Source organism: Trichechus manatus, unplaced genomic scaffold, assembly GCF_000243295.1.
Source record: "Trichechus manatus latirostris isolate Lorelei unplaced genomic scaffold, TriManLat1.0 scaffold00106, whole genome shotgun sequence".
Taxonomy (NCBI): domain Eukaryota; kingdom Metazoa; phylum Chordata; class Mammalia; order Sirenia; family Trichechidae; genus Trichechus; species Trichechus manatus.
The window spans coordinates 4,501,575-4,522,045 of record NW_004444042.1 but is presented as its reverse complement, the minus strand read 5'-3'; the positions used below and the strand labels follow the sequence as shown (position 1 = coordinate 4,522,045).

At 41.2% G+C, this 20,471-nt stretch overlaps 1 protein-coding gene and 1 long non-coding RNA gene across 3 annotated transcripts in view; both read left to right on the top strand.

Moving 5' to 3' along the window:
• Window positions 1–20,471, top strand: part of LRMDA (leucine rich melanocyte differentiation associated) — a 1,317,293-nt gene that overhangs the window by 523,801 nt on the left and 773,021 nt on the right. The window lies entirely within an intron of this gene.
• LOC111821791 (uncharacterized) lies at window positions 717–15,693 on the top strand. Its single transcript, XR_002825129.1, has 3 exons — window positions 717–1,521; window positions 1,780–1,912; window positions 15,491–15,693. It is a non-coding gene; the product is annotated as an uncharacterized LOC111821791 (long non-coding RNA).

Below are 20,471 nucleotides of genomic sequence, written 5' to 3'. Positions count from 1 at the left end.
ATGCGTATAGCCTTTGTTTTTAGTTTAGTCCAATGGAGATAATAATAAGTCTTTATCTTACCTAGAGGACTGTTCTGAGGATCAAATGGGATATGCTTTGATAAAATTGGAAGCACCTTACAATTTATTGCTGATGAATACCAACAGGTGGACTGGGATCAGCAAATATTATCAAGGTCCATAGGGTTATTGCAATGAAGGAGAGTCATATTTAGATACCATCATGGTAGGATATCCTTGGGAGAATAGTTGGAGCAAGATTTATGGGGGTTTCTATAGGGGATACAGTGTTGGTCCTTTTAGAGGGTTCAGAGGGCCCTTTCAGAGTAAATGACAGAGTTCTCATGCTAAGAGAATCGAGGCAGAGTGAGACTGGCTGTAAGTCCCCCTTGTGTTATCAGCAGCTATATCCAGTTTGTTTGTTTTTTTAATTAAAATAATGAAAGTTTGATCCTTATTTGTTTATAAATTATAAAGTCCTTCTCTTTCTTTCTTGCCCTATTTTCTCCCACTTTCATATGGAAGCTTAATCTGTAACACTCAAGCAATAATCAAAGCACCAGGTCATTGACTATTAAAGTGAAAGGATAGAAAAAGAGGGAAAAAAATGTACAACTTCTTATTATTGTTATAATCTTGTTATTATAATGGAAAGTATTTTTCCTTCTGAGGCGAAAAAATGTTGGTAGTGGTAGAGTGTTAACTTTGGTGGCCCCCGAATGAACCATGTCTCCTGGTGTTCACACCTGTAGTTCTCTTCATGTTGACTCTGGACTTGGTCAGTGGGACGTTAGCAAGTGTGAAATGCAAGGAGGAACTTAGTAAGTGCTTGCACACTGGAGTTGATCTTCTTGGAACACTTGTTCTTAGAATCCACCTGCCCGGTAAAGAAGCTCAAACTAGGCGTGTGGGGGATGTGGGGAGAGAGAGATCACCACCCCCAGCCACCCGCACTAAGGCTCCAGACATGTGAGTGAAGTCATCTTGGGCGTTCCAGCCCCCAACACCGTCTGACGGCAAGCACACGAAGGACTTCAGGGGAGATCAGCAGAAGAACCGCCCAGCTGAGTCCCTATCAACCCACAGAATCGTGGCCTAATAACATGGTTGTTGTTTAAATCCACTAAGTTTGTTTTATAGCAATAGATAACCGAAACACTGGGTTAAAAAACACACTTATTTAACTCAGTTTAATGTATGAGCATTAACTGGTTTTTCATATCTGAGAAATTAGTATTTTTGGACCTGGTTCAAGCTATTTATCAGTAGATTCTTGACTATTATTTACATCCCTAATTTAGTCCACCTTCAAAGTGGAGTGTTGCATTTGGGGTATGTCCATTTCATTAAGGAAAAAGTTCTGAAAAGAGTATTTGTCCCTTTCTCGTTAGGGCCCCAAGATCCAGAAAGGCCCATGGGAGGAAGTGGCCTGGTAAGGATGTTTATTTCTGCAGCTTGCGTACACGCGGAACCTGGAAGAATTTATAAATCCATCATCTGAAGTCATTAGGCGACATGTTGGTCAGTACAGAAGACTCTCTTCTCATTAATTCAAGGGAGATTTACTTGTGTCACCCTCATTAGTATTTATGGGATTTATCCACATCAATCGCTAGTGCATTAACAGGGAAATAACTGAACCTCCCAGGGTTTGCTGGCGCTAATAAAATGAGCTGGAAGTTCCAGAAATCACCATGATCAGAAGTGTTCTAAACCAGGGCCTGTAATTGATCCTTTCAAAGTACCCTCAGGATGTTTTCCTGTTCTCTTCCCTTCCAGTGGCATTTGCATATCAGCATAGCCTCTCAAATCTTATGTGTAAATTTTAAGTAGAGCTAATTTCCTACCATAAAATGATATGAGAGGACCCAATGGCATGTTGAAAACATCAGTGTCAAACCAGAGCATCTAGGTAAGCAAAGGGTTAAATGTCTTATAATTCTTTTCGTTTGGTCCTGCTTATATATATATTTAAAAATAACCTTGCATGTAAATTTATTTTTTATGTATTCTGAACATAAAGATAGCTCTGTCCTACCATATTGATTTATTAGTTTCTCTGACATGTTAGCTGTGGTCGTTATGTTATATTTATGAGATGAATGTTGGATTCCCTCATTATGTTATCCTCATTTATTTTACATACTTTTATGGCTGGTTGTGCATCGCTTTCCAGTTAAAGCTTTATTGCAGCTGTTAGCGTTGGGGGGGAGGGGAAGGCAAGTAGTTATTGATCGGAATTTACATGTTTACTGTTGTAATCATGATTTATTCAATCTGCTTGCACATATAAATATAAGCTCACTCTCTGAAATAAAAAATATATCCTGTATCTATATTTTAGAAGCATTCCATTGCCACTCTCATACCGTTTGGAGTGGAGAGTTAGGGGATAAACCAGTGTTCTTGAAGATTAGCACTTCACTTACAGCCTGGTGGATAAGAGTGTGGGCTTTGGAGTTCCAATCCCAACGGCACTGCTTATCAGCTGTGTAGCCTGGGTCAAGGTGTTTACCTCTCTGTGCTTCAGTTTTCTGAGGATGATGATATCAGTACTTAGCTCATGAGGTTGTTGATGGGCAGAGAGAAATTGCTTATTAAGGCTTAGTTATCACCATCCATATCCAGTAAGTGGGTAATAAGGTAGATATATTGGGAAGGCTCAGTTACTTTCAAGTGGAAGCTGTGATATTAGTTTGATTTCAGCCCTAGGCACAGCAGAGAAAGGTGGCTTAGGAGGGCTATGAATATGGAGTCCTATTCTAGGAGTCCCTGGGTGGTGCCACAGTTAAGCACTCGCTTGCTAATTGATAGGTTTGAGATGGAGATTCGAGTCCACCCAGACGCACCTTGGAAGAAAAGCCTGGTGATCTACTTCAGAAAAACCAGCCATTGAAAATCCAATTCAGTTTTGATACACATGTGGCCACCATGAATCAGAGTCGACTAGACAGCAACTGTTTTTAATTTTTTTATGGGGTTCTAGTGCAAGTGATTAAAGCACTGGATTACTAGCTGAAAGGTTGGCGGTTCAATCCCATCCAGAGGTGCCTTGGGAGACGGGCCTGGCAATCTGCTTCTGAAAGGGTACATTCTTGAAAACCCTATGGAGCAGTTCTACTCCACACAGATGGGGTCAAAATGAGTCAGAATCAACTCGCCAGCAATGAACAACAATACCGGGTTTGCCCCAGCCAAGAAGGAGAAGGATTCATTGAGGTCTGCAGGTTAGTCCATAAAAATGATTTTTTCCCCATATATTATTATAAAAAGTGTTTTTGTTTTAGGCCTGCCATTAGCTAGTTTCTAAGGATTAACCTCACTTTGGCTCAGTCTTCTCATCCATCAATTGGGTTTAATACCTGCCTAGAGCATAGTTTAATAGTAACATGGGCACTCCATTAGAAGTCAAAAGATGTTTTATAGCCCCAAATGTGCCACTTATTAGTCTTACTACCTTGGCAAAAGACTTAGCTTTCCTTGTCATTAAAATGGGCCAAAGTCTCTGCCTACTTTATAGGGTTATGTTGAGAACCAGATGGGCTGATGTTTGTGACATTGCTTCAAATACCCTAAAGTACGCTACATATATGTTGTTGCTAGCTGCCATCAAATCGGCCCTCGAAGCATGGCAACCTTATGCAGAACAGGATCAGACAGGGCACTATTAATAACACAGCCTAACAAGGTTATTGCAAAGATGAGATGCAATAATAGATGTGAAAAATCTCTGATAAGAGTAAGGTGTCCCCATTCTGCTATATGACCTCCTGATGCTCTGGATGCGAGTCCCAGCCTTTCCTAAGGGACGGAGGCCTAGAGGAGCCTCCAGGCCCCCTGGATTCTTGCTTCAGAGGAGTTTTACCCCTTTATTCAATCTGCGGGCTTCTATTTGTCTATAGCCTTAGAAAAGAAGTCCTTCCCTTGTTATTTCCATTTTTTTTGTCTTTTGGAGGCAAGACTGTGTTTAACCTCCCTCTTTTAATGTCAACCACACTGTCTGCCCTAGTATCAGAAGCTCAGCATATTCATTATATGCTCTTCAATTTGACAGTGATTCCTTGAAATAATTTTATAATCTAGCTTCAGATTTTCAAAGAGTAAATCATTAGCAAAACAGTTTGTTCTTTCTATATATTCATTTTTGATTTTGGGCAGAACTAATGATTTTTTTTAACTTAAAATTTTTTTTTTATTGTGCTTTAGGTGAAAGTTTACAGAGCAAATTAGTTTCCCTTGAAACAATTAATACACATATTGTTTTGTTGACATTGGTTGCCAGCCCCATGATGTGTCAACATCAGCCCCTTCTCGACCTTGGGTTCCCCATTTCCATTCCTCCAGCTTTCCTGTCCCTTCCTGCCTTCTCATCTTTGCTTTTGGGCAGGTGTGCCCATTCGTCTCATATACATGGTTGAACTATGTGTGTTATGTTTTGTTTTATAAGCCTGTCTAATCTTTGGCTGAAGGGTGCGCTTTGGGAGTGAGTTCAGTACTGAGTTAAAGGGGTGTCTGGGGGCCATACTCTCGAGGTTTCTCCAGTCTCTGTCTGTTGAGTAAGTCTGGTCTTTTTTTTTGTAGGTTGAATTTTCTTAAGCAGAACTAATTATTTTTAATCATATATCTAGGCTACTCTTCATAATTAGATTTATAATTATGAATCATATACAGCTCACCATTATATCACATCTACCTGTGATAGGTGAGTGGATTTAAAGATCATCCCAGGATCACAGGATTCCAAGAGCCTTTCAGGATGATTTATGACATTTAAAGAAAAATTCCCAATTCTACCCTACCCTTCCATCCCCATTGCTTAAAACATTTCTAAGAAAACCTGGAATTTATTTTTCCTTTCTTTTACCCTCTACCTGAAAATGCTCTTGCTTGTCTAATTTTTCCCCAATCACTTGACCTCTCAATATTTTACACAGGTAGTGTTTTAAAAGAAATTAAAACTAAATCACAAAAATATTATGCTAAGTGAAATAAGTCATACATAAAAGAGTACTTATGCCATGATTCCATTTATATGACAGGATATAACTAATCTAGGGTAATAGAAATCAGAACAGTGGTTGCTTCTGGGGGGAGCATGAGAGAACTTTCTGGAATGGTAGAAATTAAAAACCTTCTAGATCTTGACTAAGGTGCTTTCATGGGTTATACATTTGTCAAACTTGATCAAACTGTACACTTAAGATTTGTGCATTTTGCTCTATGCAACTATATCTCAATAATACTATGAAAAAAATCTTTAAAATTCAGCTGTTTTTTACATACATCCTTAAACTCTAAACCAAAAACCCACTGCCTTCCAGTTGATTACGACTCATGGTGACCCCATGTGTTACAGATTAGAACTGCTCCATAAGGTTTTCTTGGCTGAAGTCTTCACAGAAACAGATCACCAGGCCTTTCTTCTGTGGTACTGCTGGGTGGGTTCGAACCACTAACCTTTAGGTTAGTAGTTGAGCGCAAACCATTTGCATTACCCAGGGATCTAGATGCACCCTTAATGGTGATTAAAATCTGTGGAAATTTTGAGGCAGTATGATACCTTTCCCTCGTATCTTAAAAAAAAAAAAAAAGTTGTTATATCACAATAACAGTACCTCCAAATCACTGAGGTTTGTAAAATTTGTTTGTCAGCTCTGTTAGCCTAGGATATTCAAGTGGGTACCTGCTATCTAGGTTAGCTTTTATAGGAAGCCATTACTCATTCTAAAAATGTTCCTTCTTCTGCCATTTGACTTATGGCTTATATGGAGGAATAATTTCTTGGCTAATTTTTTTTTCTTTTGGTGCATACTTCTGAAATACAAATTCCCTTTTTTCTAATGAATCTTATCATGTACCACAATCAAAGGTTATTCACTGAAAGCTCAAGAAAAAAAGCAATGAAAACTAATTTTGATTGTTAATGGAAATGTATTTTTAGTCTTAAAGAGCTTCCCTCAGCAATAATTATAGTTATGCCTCTTGGGTGTTTTTGGACTTATAAATTTACATCTAGTAGCTCTTTTTCATTTAGCAGTTAATCTTTTAACAGAGCTCTGCAAATTTGTTCTTCTGTCTAGTGTTAGGAAAGGATTGACAAAGATTTTATTTGTTCTCTTTTTCCTTTTCAGTTTTTTTTTTTTTTTTTTCTTCCTCCTCTTTTGTGTTCAGAAGTGCCCTGGCTGCATTCATTCATGTGATATGCTGTGTCCTGGTGTGATGGTGGTAGTATGAGCAGGGAAGGGCTGGGATAGAGACCTTTCCTGCAGCCAGTAGCCCCCATGGCACAGCTGGATGCCTGGCTCTGGGTGGTGCAGAATTGCCATGCAGCAAGTGAGCTCGTCAGATGTGTTTGTGCGAAGTAGGCAAAGCTCAACTTTGTGACTCGAGACTTATGAAAAACAAACAGTCTGCAAGGGGGCCTGGCTGGCTGCTGCCTTTCTCTGGCTTCAAACACCAAGGTATCTGTAGGCACTTAGGGATTTAAAATAAGATGCAAAGCTTTTGTATCAACCCAGATTCCTTGCTGGTTTTGCTGATTTCTTTGCCTATTTCAGAGAGAGGCAGGGGCAGTTCAGAGTACATAGAAGAGAAGGGGCTGTGGCAGGAAGTTTGCTCAAGTCCTGTCTTAGTTATCTCTTGCTGCTATAACAGAAATACCATAAGTGGGTGCTTTAACAAACAGAAATTTATTTTCTCACAGTTTAGGAGGCTAGAAGTCCAAATTTAGGGTGCTGGCTCTAGGAGAAGGCTCTCTGTCTCTGTTGGCTCTGGAGGAAGGTCCTCGCTCTTCTGAGCTTCTGCTCCTGGGCGGTTTTCATGTGGCTTGGCGTCTCTCTTACCCCATCTTTACTTCTTTCCCTTGCTTGTTTAGTCTCTTTTATATCTCAAAAGAGATTGAAGAGACACCTTACACTAATCCTGTCTCATTAACATAACAAAGACAACCCGTTCCCAAATGCGATTATAGCCACAGGCATAGAGGTTAGGAATTATAGCACATATTTTGGGGAGCACAATCCAACCCATAACAGGCCCTGTTCTCTTATTTCAAATGGAGCAGTACCATTAAGCTGGCCAGCCAGATTAAAGCAAGCTCAGGTTACTCCTGTCCCTGGTGAGAATTGACCTCACCCATGTTACCATTGGTGCGACCGGACACTGGGGTTTTGCAAAGCAGTGCTGAACATTAAGGAACAATTAAAATTAATTCTGTGTACTGCAGCTACCAAGAAAGAAAGCCAGCGCCACATGTCAATAAATCTAGATCTGTTTGAAGCCAGCGTCACTAAACCTTCGTCTTGACTGTTTGCTGGTGGTGTCAGGAGCTGCCCAGGAAGATGAATTTGAGGGGAGGATGAAAAAGGAACCATATTAAATTGCAGCTCTGATAAGTTTAGTTAAGAGGCAGGAGATGTGTCCTTGCTGTGACATTCAGTGGCTGATATTTGTTTCCCTTTAAATAATATGCTGTACATCTGTGAGAATGATGGTTTGGGGCTGGTGACATTGCATCTCCACCAAGGTTACTGCCTTCTGGACAGCCAGTCTCGCTCCTTTCTTTCTCTATCCCACACCCTGTCAATAAATATCCACTTGTCTGAGGAAGTGAGATACAGATTTTACAGCTGACACCAGAGTGTCTTCATTTCCAAAAGCAATGAGGTTCAACACATGTGAGCATGTAGGGGAGGGTGGGAGGTAGAGAGAAATTAAAGGAATTGTAGGGAGCACTTCTAGCAGGCGAAACAGTCAGATAACCCCAGTAGCACCCAGCGAGGAGGTTCTGGGACTTTGAGAATTTGCATCTCAAAACCTCATCTTACAAGTAAGATAGGTAAAATCTGGGGTCTCAGGACTTTGAGTTCTGTTTTCTCCTGCAGTTCCCCCTCTGGTTACCTTATTTTATCCTTAATGTAATTTCCAGACCTATGATCTACAACAGGGGTTGACAAACTTTTTCTGTAAATGATCAGATAGTAAATATTTTTGGTTTGCGGTTATACAGTCTCTGTCGCGACTACTCAGTCTGCTGTTGTAGCATGAGAGCAGCCACAGACCACGCACAAACGAATGGGCATGTCTGTGTTATAGACAACGAAGTTTGAAGCTGCATCATGTGATACTATTCTTCTTTGGATTTTTTTCAACCATTTGAAAATACACAAGACATTCTTACTTACAGAACCAGATGGTGGGATGGATAGATTTGGCCCATGGGCTGTAGTTTGCTGATCTCTGATCTATGATTTTGCTTTGTCTTGTTGCTTTCCTTTTGCCAGTGTGCCAAGATGTTGCTTGTCCCTTTGGTAGGAGGATGCAGCCAACCTAAAGATTAAGTCTGTGGTATTTTCAACCAGAAGATGTAGGGGATGTGTGTGAAAACAATACTGGGCTGTGAGGCAGACAACCTAGGTTCCTACAGCAGCCCCCCTTTCACCTTTACTACTGTGGGAGTAGGATTCAGATATGCAGTGTCCCTGCATGGTGCAAATGGTTAATGGGCTTTGCTGCTAACCGATAGGTTGGTGATTTGATTCTACCCAGAGGCACTTCAGAAGAAATGCCTGGCAATCTACTTCACTGAAAACCCTATGGAGCGCAGTTCTATTCTGGCACACAATGGGGTCACCATGAGTGGGATCGATTCAGTGGCAACTGGTCTTCTAGAAAGGTTACTCTGGCAAGTGACATCATAGAACTTATTTTTCTGCTGCAGTGTTCCACTTGTATAGCCTATTACACTTTCAAAGCGTTTTCACATCCACTAGCTCTTTTGATGCTCATAACATTCTTATCCGCATTTGACCCAGAGAAAACTGAGGCCCAGAGAGATTAATTTACCTGTCCTCGCTTCATGCAGGTGGTTAATAACGGAGTTAAGACTGGAACCTCGCTCTGGTTACCATACCCCATCCCACTCCCAACCCCAAGCTGTTATAAACCTGCATCACGGATGCCATAGCTATATGTGATATTCAAAGTTCTCGAAGGTAAGGACACATTTATATATGGATATAGTGAACTAGCTGCTTTTGAATATGCCAGCTAGTCTTATCTTTCCTTCCCAGAATGCAGGTATTTTGAGCAAGAGAGTCTGTTATCACATATTTTCAGCTTCTTATATTCTGGTCATACTCTTTTTATGTAAATAGGTATACACAGAGAGTTTGCTTATTTATTCAGTCTGTGGTGGGTAGACTCGGTGCATTACTGATTCCCGGGCTGCACTCCTCATCCTAAACACCTTCTGTAGCTCCTCATTGCTCACCTAATGAAGTGTGAACTCTTCAGGTTGACATTTTAGGTCCTCCATAATCTGGTTCCAGCCTGTCTTTCCCGCCTTACCTTCTATCTCAGAGGAAGACGTCCGCCTCTTCTTTACACAGGCTTACTCATCCATCCTGTCTCCTTCTGACGAGTCTAGGATTTTGATCCACCAATTTCTTCCACTTTCTCTTGTATCTTCAATTTCTCCATCTCCAAAGATGCATTTCCTATTAACCTGTCACAATGCATGTGTTTCCCCTACTTTCAAAACAGTTTCTTGATCCTAACTCCTCCTTACACTATTGCCTCCTTCTCTCTTGCTTCTTCATTTGTTTAAAGTATCTACCAGCATTTTTCAGCTGGGGTTCTGGGAGATAAGTAAGCTCTATTGCCCGAAGGAGCCCTGGTGGCACAGTGGTTAAGAGCTGAAGCTGCTAACCAAAAGGCCAGCAGTTTGAATCCACCAGCTGCTTCTTGGAAACCCTATGAGGCAGTTCTACTCTGTCCTATAGGGTTGCTATGAGTCAGAATTGACTCGACAGTATTTTTTTTTTTTTTTGGTATTGCCCTAAGGCAGGGAGAAATTATGGTCCAATGGCCAAATCTGGTCCACCATCTGTTTTTGTATACTTGTGAGCTAAGGCTGGCTGAAAAATTAAAAAAAAAAAAAAATTCCTGTTACATGGAAAGTATATGAAAATCAAATTTCAGTGTTCATAAATATAGTTTTATTGGAACGCAGCCACACCATTCATTTCAGTATTACCTGTGGCTAAAATGGCACTCCAATGGCAGAGTCGAGTAGTTGCAACAGAGACCATATGGTCCTTTACAGAAAAAGTTTGCCAATTGCTGTCATAAGGTATCCACTGTGTGTAATGAATGGACTTCTGTGCATATAGAAAGGCACTAGTTATGCACCATCTTTTGAAGAATTGAGAAAATAGTCATGGAAATCCCATTCTGTGATTCAGATGAAGAACCATCATTGTGAAAGACTGACTCCCTTTCCCTTATTCTTTAGACCTTTGTGAACCAGATCCTGGGGTCAGCCTGCCTCTCTATCAGAATACGTCCTCTGAAGCTCTCCTGATTTCCCAGACACCACATCTGGTGGGAGCTTCTTGATTTGTATTATTCCATCCTCTCTTCACCATTTCACCCTATTGACCAGCCTCTCACTCCTGGAATTCTCTGTTCTTGGTCTACTGTGACACTGTGATCTCTCCTCTTTTGTCTTCTTTTCCCATTTGTTAAAAGTAGATTTTTTTTAGTTTCTAAACTTTACTTGGTTTTTCCTCTTCTTAAGTAGTACTGTTAGCAAAATTGTGAATTCTGCTGCTATCTCTATGCTGATAATTTCCAAATTGCTGTCTCCAAACTCTAGTCCTCTGTCTTCATCCTGGGCATCATCTTAACCACTCTTCTTGTGTTCACTTTTATTCTGTCCATGGCACCATCTTGTTCTCAGTCATGGAGGTCTAAAACCTCATTTATCTATGGTATACCTCTCTAGCTCTGCACAGTTAAGCAAGTTGCTTAATCCTTGATATTTTCAACACCTGTGTCTTCCTCACTAGTTGTGCTATCTTTGTTCAGATCCCAATTATCCCTCTCTTCACCTAGGTAATGACTATTTTTCCTAGCTCCTTCCCTTCTACCCTATCATGTATGCAAGCTGCTGCCTGACTCTAGCAGACACTTTTGGGGCCTGTCCTATCCCCTCAGCCTGTCTCTGGTTTCAGTGACAGCTGCAGCACACCATTCCACGTGAGCTTGGACTCCCTCTGACAGTGCCTCATCTCAAGCTACTTCATGAGTCTTACTGCTTTCTGTCCAGGACCTTCCCAAGAGCCATGTGAGTCTGCAGATAAGCTAAGCACAGCATGAAAATGCAAGGGAGCCAATGCTTCAACCAGGGGTAGCTCTCAACATGTGGGGACTGAAGCTGATGGACAAATGCCCAGCCTCCTGTCCTTCAGACAGACAGTTCTGTGAGGCATTCTGTAAGCTTCTTAGATGTCCTGGAAGAGTCATGCTAAGAGCAGGGACCCAGATGATGTACCTCTATATTGGATTTTCCTCCTCCCCTCTTTCATTCCTGCTCGCTGGGATCATCTCCCAAGTAAGCTTCTGTACCTATGTGCTCCACTCAGGCTCTGCTCTCAGGGGATTCTTACTAAGACAGACCAGTCTTCTAAACCTTCTGCCTGGATATCTTCAGTGGTTTCACATACCACTCTAATGTAGGACTGATTGTGTTATGAAATCATAGACTCTCCTGAGTTTGGTACCAGCCTTCCTTCCCAACATTATCTCCCCTACTCACCTTTGCCCTTTCTTCCATTCAAGCTGAGCTCATTAAGGGCAGAAACTCTGTTGTGTTCATCTTTGTTTCTTCATTATTTTGCTTAGTAACCAACATATGAGGAAATGAAATGTAAATGTGTATTTTTAGTGAATAAATGAATGAATTTTCATGTGTCCATCCTTCAAGTCTTTTCTCCTCCTTATTGCTTAGTAGTGAACTTTCCCTCCTCTAAATTTACAAAACACTATATCTCTACCATTGTGTGGTCCCTTTTCCTTTTTGTTTTGTTATTTATTTATTTACAAGTCTTAACTGTTCAAATGCAAATTCCTTGAGAGAAGTGATCTTGTTTTACTTTTCTTTATATTCCCCCACAGATCTTATGGACACAAAGGTAATCAATAAATGTTGGTTGAATGATTGAGAGAATTGTTGTTAGTTGTGGTTGAGTTGGCCCCGACTCATGGTGACTGTGTATAACAGAACAAAACTATCGTCGTGATCATTGGCATGTTTGAGTCCATTGTTGTGGCTCTTGTGTTAATCCACCTCATTGAAGGTTTCCCCTCGATGAATTGAGAGAATATCTCACTACTTTTCTAGGAATTCTAGTTCCTTCTGGTTTGTTTTTTGTTCTCCAAAATGTCCCATGTTCTTCCATTTCCATTAATTGAAACTGTTTATTTCTCCCTTGCTTCACATACATTGCTTCTTACAGTGTTTACCTACGGAAATTCAATCCATCCTTCAAAATGTAGCTTAAATGCGATCTTTTTCATAAAGCCTTTCCCAATCCACTTCCTTACTTCCTCCAGCACTTCCCATCTGTTGTTATGCATTTGTATTATTCTGTCTTATGTTGTTGTTAGGTACCCTCAAGTTGGTTCTGACTCATAGTGACCCTATGTACAATAGAACAAAATGTTGCCCCTCCTGCGCCATCCACATAGTCATTGCTGTGTTTGAGCCCATTGTTGCAGTCACTGTGTCAGTCCATCTCATTGAAGGTCTTCCTCTTACATAGCATTTTTATTTGGGCTTGTCTTGCTTCCTTCTCCGAGACAGTAGGCACCTTTAGGGCAAGTCTGGTTACTTCTTCATTGTATCCAGCATCTTGCTTAGTGCCCTGTAATCAATAAATATCTGTTGAGATGAATTAATTTGAATAGGCTAAATTAAACCATTGTGACTTTACATTCATACCATCTTAGCTGATGCCTCTGACCTATCTTTGAGTGAATTTCCTTGAGTTTCATTTTGGTAATGGAAGAAATCACAAGCAGAAGGAAAGATATATATTTAGAGCCAGTCAGCATGATCTACTATGTTTGAACATGAATATTGGAACATAACTTATAAGAATGCCATTTCAATTATTTGTAAAATATTTAAATGGTATAACCCAACTTACATTCTATCACTTCCAACAGCTGTAAAATTTACTTTACACCAAACTTAGCTCAATCACTTTAATTCAGTCTGGAAAAACAGTACAAATGAAAGCTTAATTTGTATTTAATCTCCCCTTTCGTTTCTATATTATTGCCTTCGAATCGTTCCTTTTAGTGATTGAGATTTAAACTGGAGAGAGGAAAAAAGCTTGAGAAAATATTTGAGAAGAATATAACCCATAATGAAAACTTCGGAGTAAATGTTTAAAATTTTCATCTGGCTTTGTTCTTTGGGATTTCAATTCATGGCAATGTCTTTTGTTATAAACCCAAAGTATGAGATATGTGGGTTACCTTGTCGGAATCACAAGACCATGACTCTCTGGCATTTAAAACCAGGTAATTCATTTGGAGCAGGTTACTTTTATACCCTGTGTATGAAGAGTGGCAGGGAGTAATTATTACTTAGTGTGTTGATCATACTCATATTTTCCAAATGGCTTTATGATCATTTTGGTTTGTTTTTCTCTCTAAGCTCTGGCAGTCTTCTAGCTAATGTCATCAGTAGAGAGTAGCGGCAAGGAGACATGGCAGAATTGTGACTAACCATGACTTTCCTGTCCCCGTATAGCATCAGATCTGATTTAGGGGTGAGGGGAGAGAGACTCTGGGCAGGGATGGAATGGCCAAGTGGTGTGCTAGTGCTTAGGACAAAACAACCTTTTCTTGTTTCTCTGCTGCCTGTTGGTGGAATTTATGGATGTAATATAGAGGCCCATAGGTGTTCTCACCTGGTCCCTTCTTCCTCATCTCCATACTCACTATATCCCTTCCCCCCACCCACCCCAACCAGCAAGCCTCCTGCCTGAGTGAGGCCCTATTGTTCCTCTCTACTCCTTTCATTAAGATTGATAGGTGCTTCAATGAAGGGAACACATGCTCTATACTTAATTCTGATCAATAAGGAATAACTAATTAGGTAAATTCCCTGGGTGGTGCAAATGGTTAATTTTAATGCGCTCAGTTGCTAACTGAAAGCTTGGAAGATCAAGTCCACCCAGAGGCCCCTTGGAAGAAAGGCCTGGCAATCTACTTCCAAAAAATCAGCCATTGAAAACTCTAGACACACATGGGCTTGCCATGAGTAAGAACTGACTTGACGAAAACTATTGTTTGTTTGTTTGGTTTTTTAAAAAAAGTAGGAGGAAAAAGGGAAGTTAGAGCTCATTTATAGCCAAGAAGGATGACAAGACAATAGTACCTTATATGTTAGAAAGATTTTTAAAGGATAGATGTGATCTCATGGGCCAGGACTCTGAAAGGCAAAATAGCTAAAGAAGAATTTCTCACAGTGCAATCATAAACCTTAGAAAAGAGGAAATGGACAAGGTATCTAGACACCTGTGTAACTAATGGGACACTCTCCCATGAGATCAGATTTTAAAATGAGCAGAATGATTACAGAAATAGTGAGTTATATTTACAAAATGTGTTCCTCTCTTAACGTCAGATGACCTTCATAGTCCAGCTTGGAGTAGTGACTCTACAGATGAGGAAACTGAGGCTCAAAGTTTCAGTGACTTGCGTAAGGTCACATTGCTAATAAAAGACGGCGTTAAGTTCAAAGAACCAGATATTTTGTCTTCATAACTTAATGCTCTTTCTACAATACTATGCTGTAAAATATTTGCAGATTTCTAACAGTACGGTCAGAAGATCAAAAACACTCAGTAAGTGAGATTTATAAAATATTTATGCCAAGTATATAAAATATATACTTATGACAACACAAGGATAGATAATGGAAGGTGAGGAGGTCTCTTGCTCCACTCATTGGGATTAATGGGGCAGTGTTAGCAGATAATAGGAAAGATGCACAATCACTCAACTCACGTTTGGCTTCCACCTTTTCTGTCAGTTCAGCTCAGTGAGCACAAGGCTGTCCATGTGCCCATCTATATGTGTATTTGCAGATAGGCAGATGTCTTAGTTACCTAGTGCTGCTATAACAGAAATACCACAAGTGGGTGGCTTTAAAGAACAGAAATGTATTTTCTCAAAGTTCTGGAGGCTATAAGTCCAATTCTTCCTTTTGGCCTTGTCGATTCCTTCCTTGTCAGTAGTCCTGGGCATTCCTTGATTCCTTGGCTCCTTGATGTTCCTTGTAGTCAGTCCTCACATGGCTTCTGTCTTCTCCTGTGTGTATCTGTGTGTCTAATCCGATCTGTTTATAACCCAGAAGTGATTAGATTTAGAATCCACCCTGCTATGGTATGATCTAATTAACAAAACAAAGACTGATTGGGGAGCAGCAGTCGAATCCTGGCAGAAGGAACGTTGGATGCATGAGGAGAAGTGAGAGGTTATAGCTGAGGCTGGAGTCAGCCTGGGAAAGGTCTTGTGGGACAGGCTGAGGTCTTGGAATTCTGTCCTGTAGAAACCTTCATGGTGGTGGGGGTGAGGGGTGGTCAGTGAAGGTTATTTGTTTGTATTTTGATGTGGGAAGTAAAATGCTTAGCTTTATATTTCAGAAAAACTACCCAAGGGAGTGATTTGGAAGAATAGATTACAATGGAGAAAAACTAGAGATGGAGACAGCGGTGAGGAAGTCAGCGTAGAAATCCATAAAAGAGAGCAAGGAAGTTCTGTACTGGAGCAGCAGAAACGAGAGCTTGGAGAAAAGGATCCTTATGGAGGTATCTTGAGGTAGGAACAGGCATGGACGGGAAACATTAGGACAGTACTTACCTCGTAGACTTCTGCATAAGAGCTCAGAGATTCCCAGGCCCTCCACCCCAAAATTTATATCCATGGGCCTAAAGTATGGCCTAGGGATCTGCATTTTAATGAGCACCCAGGGGATTCTGATGTAGGCTGCTAAAGACCACTCTGGGAGCTGTACTGACCTCTGAGAACAGTAAACTCCCCCATGTGACTTTCCCAGGGTCTTGTGACACAACCAGAGCCAATTACAACTACCATGCTTTGAGGGCTTCCTAGCTGCTTGACACTTTACTGAGCACTTAATAAGAATCAATCCTTTTGATAAATCCATCAGTGGTTCTCAAACTTTAAAGTGCATCACAATCAGCTGGGCCCCATCTCCAGACTTTCTCATTCACATATATGGGGTAGAGCCTGAAAAATTGCACTCTAACTAACAAGCTCCCAGATGATGTTGATGCTCCTGGTCCACGAACCACACTTTGAGAACCACTGCTCTACAACACCCCTAGGAGGTGCAAAGATTGTTATCTGTATTACAGATGAGGAAATCAGAGGGTTGGCTATGGTAAGTAGTTTGCCCAGGGTAGTAGAGTTGCAACAAGAACCCAGGTCTATCTGACTCTCCAGTTCATATTCTTCACCACAGTAACCTTCCATTATGCATGGTCACTATTGGCGGAACTCATTATCTGCTGGACTGAAGGATCCCCATTCATCACTGAGGGATGGTACCTTTTCATGGGGAAATTGACTTTCACTGCTTTCCTGAATCTCTTGATGTAAAACGGAGTCCTGCGCAATGAGTTGGTCTCATGTGTGGATAGAAGTGTTGTCTGCCTTCTTGCTCAACAGTATCCTCCTGAGCTAAAATATTTCCCTCACCAGGCCTGACATGTTGTTGGCTACCCCTCCCACAAAAGAAGGAAATGTTCCCCAGTTCTGCACCATCCCCGTGATCGTTTGTGGATGGGATCCCGAAGGTTTTCATTGGCTGTTTTTTGGAGTTGATTGCCAAGCCTTTCTTCCTAGTCTGTCTTAGTCTAGAAGCTCTGCTGAAACTTCTTCTGCATTATAACAACACACAAGCCTCCCCTGACAGATGGGTGGTGACTGTGCTTGAGGTACATTGGCTGGGAATCGAACTCGGGTCTCTATGGAAGGCAAGAATTCTACTACTGAACCATTGGCACACTATAATCAGCCACCTTGAGCCTTGGGACCTGTATGAGCAGTCTGGCATTCACGATGGTCATTACCACCTCAGATTCTAAATAACACTGTTGTGCTGATGTAAAATGCCGGTGAGGTCCCTACAGATGCCACTGCTTGTTGCTGCACTGGTGTATACACGCCTGTTTCCAGCAGAATATAAAGTCTGGGAGGAGAAGACGGGGAGGACGTGGGGAGGGGGAAGGCAGGGCCTCCTGCTCCTTTGTTGGTTGGATGAAGTACGTTTCACATCAGTATATGGGGTTTGGGTGCCTTGATATCATTAAGAAACCACTGGGGTTGGGTGTTTTGGGGAGAGTTTGTATTCATCATTTCCCTGTTTGGTGATTCTCAACTCAGAATGCACCTTTCTTTATCCACATACCATGTTGATTTACTTTTTCCATTTCTTGGAATGATGCAGAATGTCTGGGTTACTCAGAATATGAGACTGTATTTTCTGTATTTCCTTTACCGAAGTATCAGAAAGTTACTTGAACAAACAACTTGTTTGCCATTCATCCTTATAATTTCCTGTTATGATTAACTTCCTTGACACATATGATTCTTAAGAGAAATGTAAAATTTCCATAAAGCAAGCAATGTTCCTGTAGATTTATGCAATAGGTATAATATTTAAGCTAATTTTCAAATGCGTTCTAATCATTGCTATTTGTCTCTCTGATTCCTTTGTTTGTATGTCAGTGTCCAACAAATAGTATGTATTTCCCCCTCACAGTTAAAACCCGATGTATGGAAACAGTGTTTATACCAGCAGCTGTTACAAATCTGGGGCTATGGATTAATGTCAGCTTCTGAATGTATAGTGCTTTAGTTAATTCCATCCAAGGACAGATGATATCATCTAGGAAGAAGGAATATATTAGAAACTGTCAGCCAGAAGGTAGTAAAGGAGGTGATATGTTATAAGGAGTACTAAAAGGTCATTCAAAGAAGAGATATTGCTAATAACTCAATTAAAATTTCCACACTGACATTTTACAAATTTCTGTGTAAGCCCTAAAACATTTTCAAAGCTAGCTAAATTCATACCCTAGATTGAAAAAACAGGGGTCAAATAGGATTCACACAATTCCTTTGTGAGATGAACAAATTGGGATGATCTCCTTTTCCACGAAGTTCTGGCCAACTAATTCATTGAAACTCCTTTGAAATCCAGGTGAGAGACAGGCATTTTGTAAGTACATTCCGTTCCTGGATATTTTGCCCCTTGTCTGTGTTAGGTTTGGGAGCAGGGCATCCAACTCATTTTGGCCCTCAACTCTCAGGCATCCAGTATTTGTCAGGCTGTGTTGTAGTTATTCTCTGTGTTTTACTGCCTAGAAAATAAAAAGATCTATGTTCTTCCTGGGAACCATGAGGCAGAACAAAGAGTGGGGATAAAGGCCCCTGGCTGAGCTGTTGGAGTAGAAATGCATCCAGACCACATGACTGGATGCTGTTTCTGTGGCTGAAAGGCAACTGGCCCAGAAAACTCAGGACAGGCAGGGCTCATCTGACCCATCCACCTGCTGTCCTGTTTGGAAGAAACGATCCCTTCTTGAAGATGTTTGGACCTGCAGTCTGTGTGGCTTCTCTTGGTAGCTTTTCTAGTGTTCAGCCAGTTATGATCAAAATTCTTTTTTCCTATTGTATTTGTCAGGGTTCTCCAGAGGAAAAGGACCAATAGGAGATATATGTGTGTGTGTGTGTGTACACATATGTGTATGTATTTATGTAGTTGCTGGGTGCCAGTGAGTCGAGTCTGACTCATGGCAACCCCACGTAACAGACTAGAATTGTCCCACAGAGTTTTTTAGGCTGTAATCTTTACAAAAGAAGATCACCAGATCTTTCTCCTGTGGATCCTCTGGCAGTGTTCGGTTAGCAGCCAAGTACTTCACCATTGCACCACCAGGGCTCCTACGTATTTATGTAGAGAGAGATTGATTGATTGATTTTAAGGAACTGGCTCATGTGATTGTAGGGGCTGGCAGGTCCAAAATTGCTAGGCCAGGTGGCAGGTTGGAAACTCTAGCAGAACTTCTATGTTACTGTCTTGAGGCAGAATCCTTCTCTCCTGGGAATCTTCTGTTTTTATCTTAAGACCTTAAACTGATTGGATGAGGCCCACCCATATAAAAGAGGATAATCTGCTTTACTTAGAGTCAGTTGATTATAGACCTTAAACATATCTACAAAATACCTTCACAGCAACATCTATACTAGTGTTTGACCAAACAACTGGGTAGCAAAGCCTAGCCAGACTGACCCAAAAAATTAACCATCACACCTGTTCAGTGAATGTGTGTTTCTTTTCTTGGTCTTTCTTCCACAGTCATGAAGAAGTGATCCTTAATTCACTCATTCATTCATTCAAATAAATTATCATGCTGCCTACTGTGTGCTTGGTGCTAAAGATTTGGCGATACAGAAAAATAAACATGACCACTGTCCTCGTGAAACTTAAAGTCTAGTGGAGCTTGAGGGTCATTAAATAATCACACACGATCTCTCACACAAACAGATGTAAAATCATAACCAGGACAGGTGCTGAGGAGGAAAAGTACATGGTGGTATAAAAAAAAAAACAAAACAAACCCTTTGCTGTCTCGTCAATTCCCACTCATAGTGACCATATAGGACAGAGTAGAACTGCCGCATAGGGCTTCCAAGGAGTGGCTGGTGAATTCAAACTGCTGACCTGTTGGTTAGCAGCCAAGCTCTTAACCACTGCTCCACCAGGGCTCCCCATGGTGGTGTGGTGGGACCTAATTTGGATGAGGGGACCTGGGTGGGCCTTCGCTAACAGAGCAGTGTCTCTCCTGGGAACTGAAGGGTGAGGAGTGAAGTAGGAAAGAGGAGAGGGGAGAACTTGCAGGCTGAGGGAGCAGCACCTGCAGAGATTCTTGGATGGATGAGCTTAGTGATACCAGGAGCTGAAAAGAGGCCTGTGTGGCTGTTGAAGAGAGAACGCCAGAATGAGCTACGCCTGGAGAGGTGCGTAGGGTCAGTCCATGCAAGGCCTTAGAGGCTGTGGAAAGAAATTTTATTTTTAGAAATATTTAATAAGTTTGAAAACTGCATTATACAGAATATACAGAACTATAATCCCAGCTCCTTTCCTCTTAAGCTATGGGGATCTGTTTTGAAACTTTGAGTGGAAGATTGCAAACGGACCTTTTTTTCTGTGACTCCTTCAAGGGCATTGGCATAGAACTGAGAACAACAGCTGTAGAGCTCCTCAGAGTTTATTATGGGCATCTAAAGATGGGTGTCATGGAAAGAGTCAGAAAGTACTCCCTGTTTGCAACTTGCATGAAGAGAGAGATGTATGTCTTTGCCATGTACTGTGTACACAGGAGGCACTTAATAAATGCTTGCTGATGAATCAGAGGTGACATCCAGCTGTTGGGTATGCAAGACCAAGTTTGGTCTTTTCTAGCCATCTGAACACTGTTAACAAAGAGGGCCTGGGGAGGAGAAATGGGCACAGCCACATCTGCTTCCCTGTCCTTATGTGTGCCCGGGCCACCTGATGCCAACTCCATGGTGACACATTC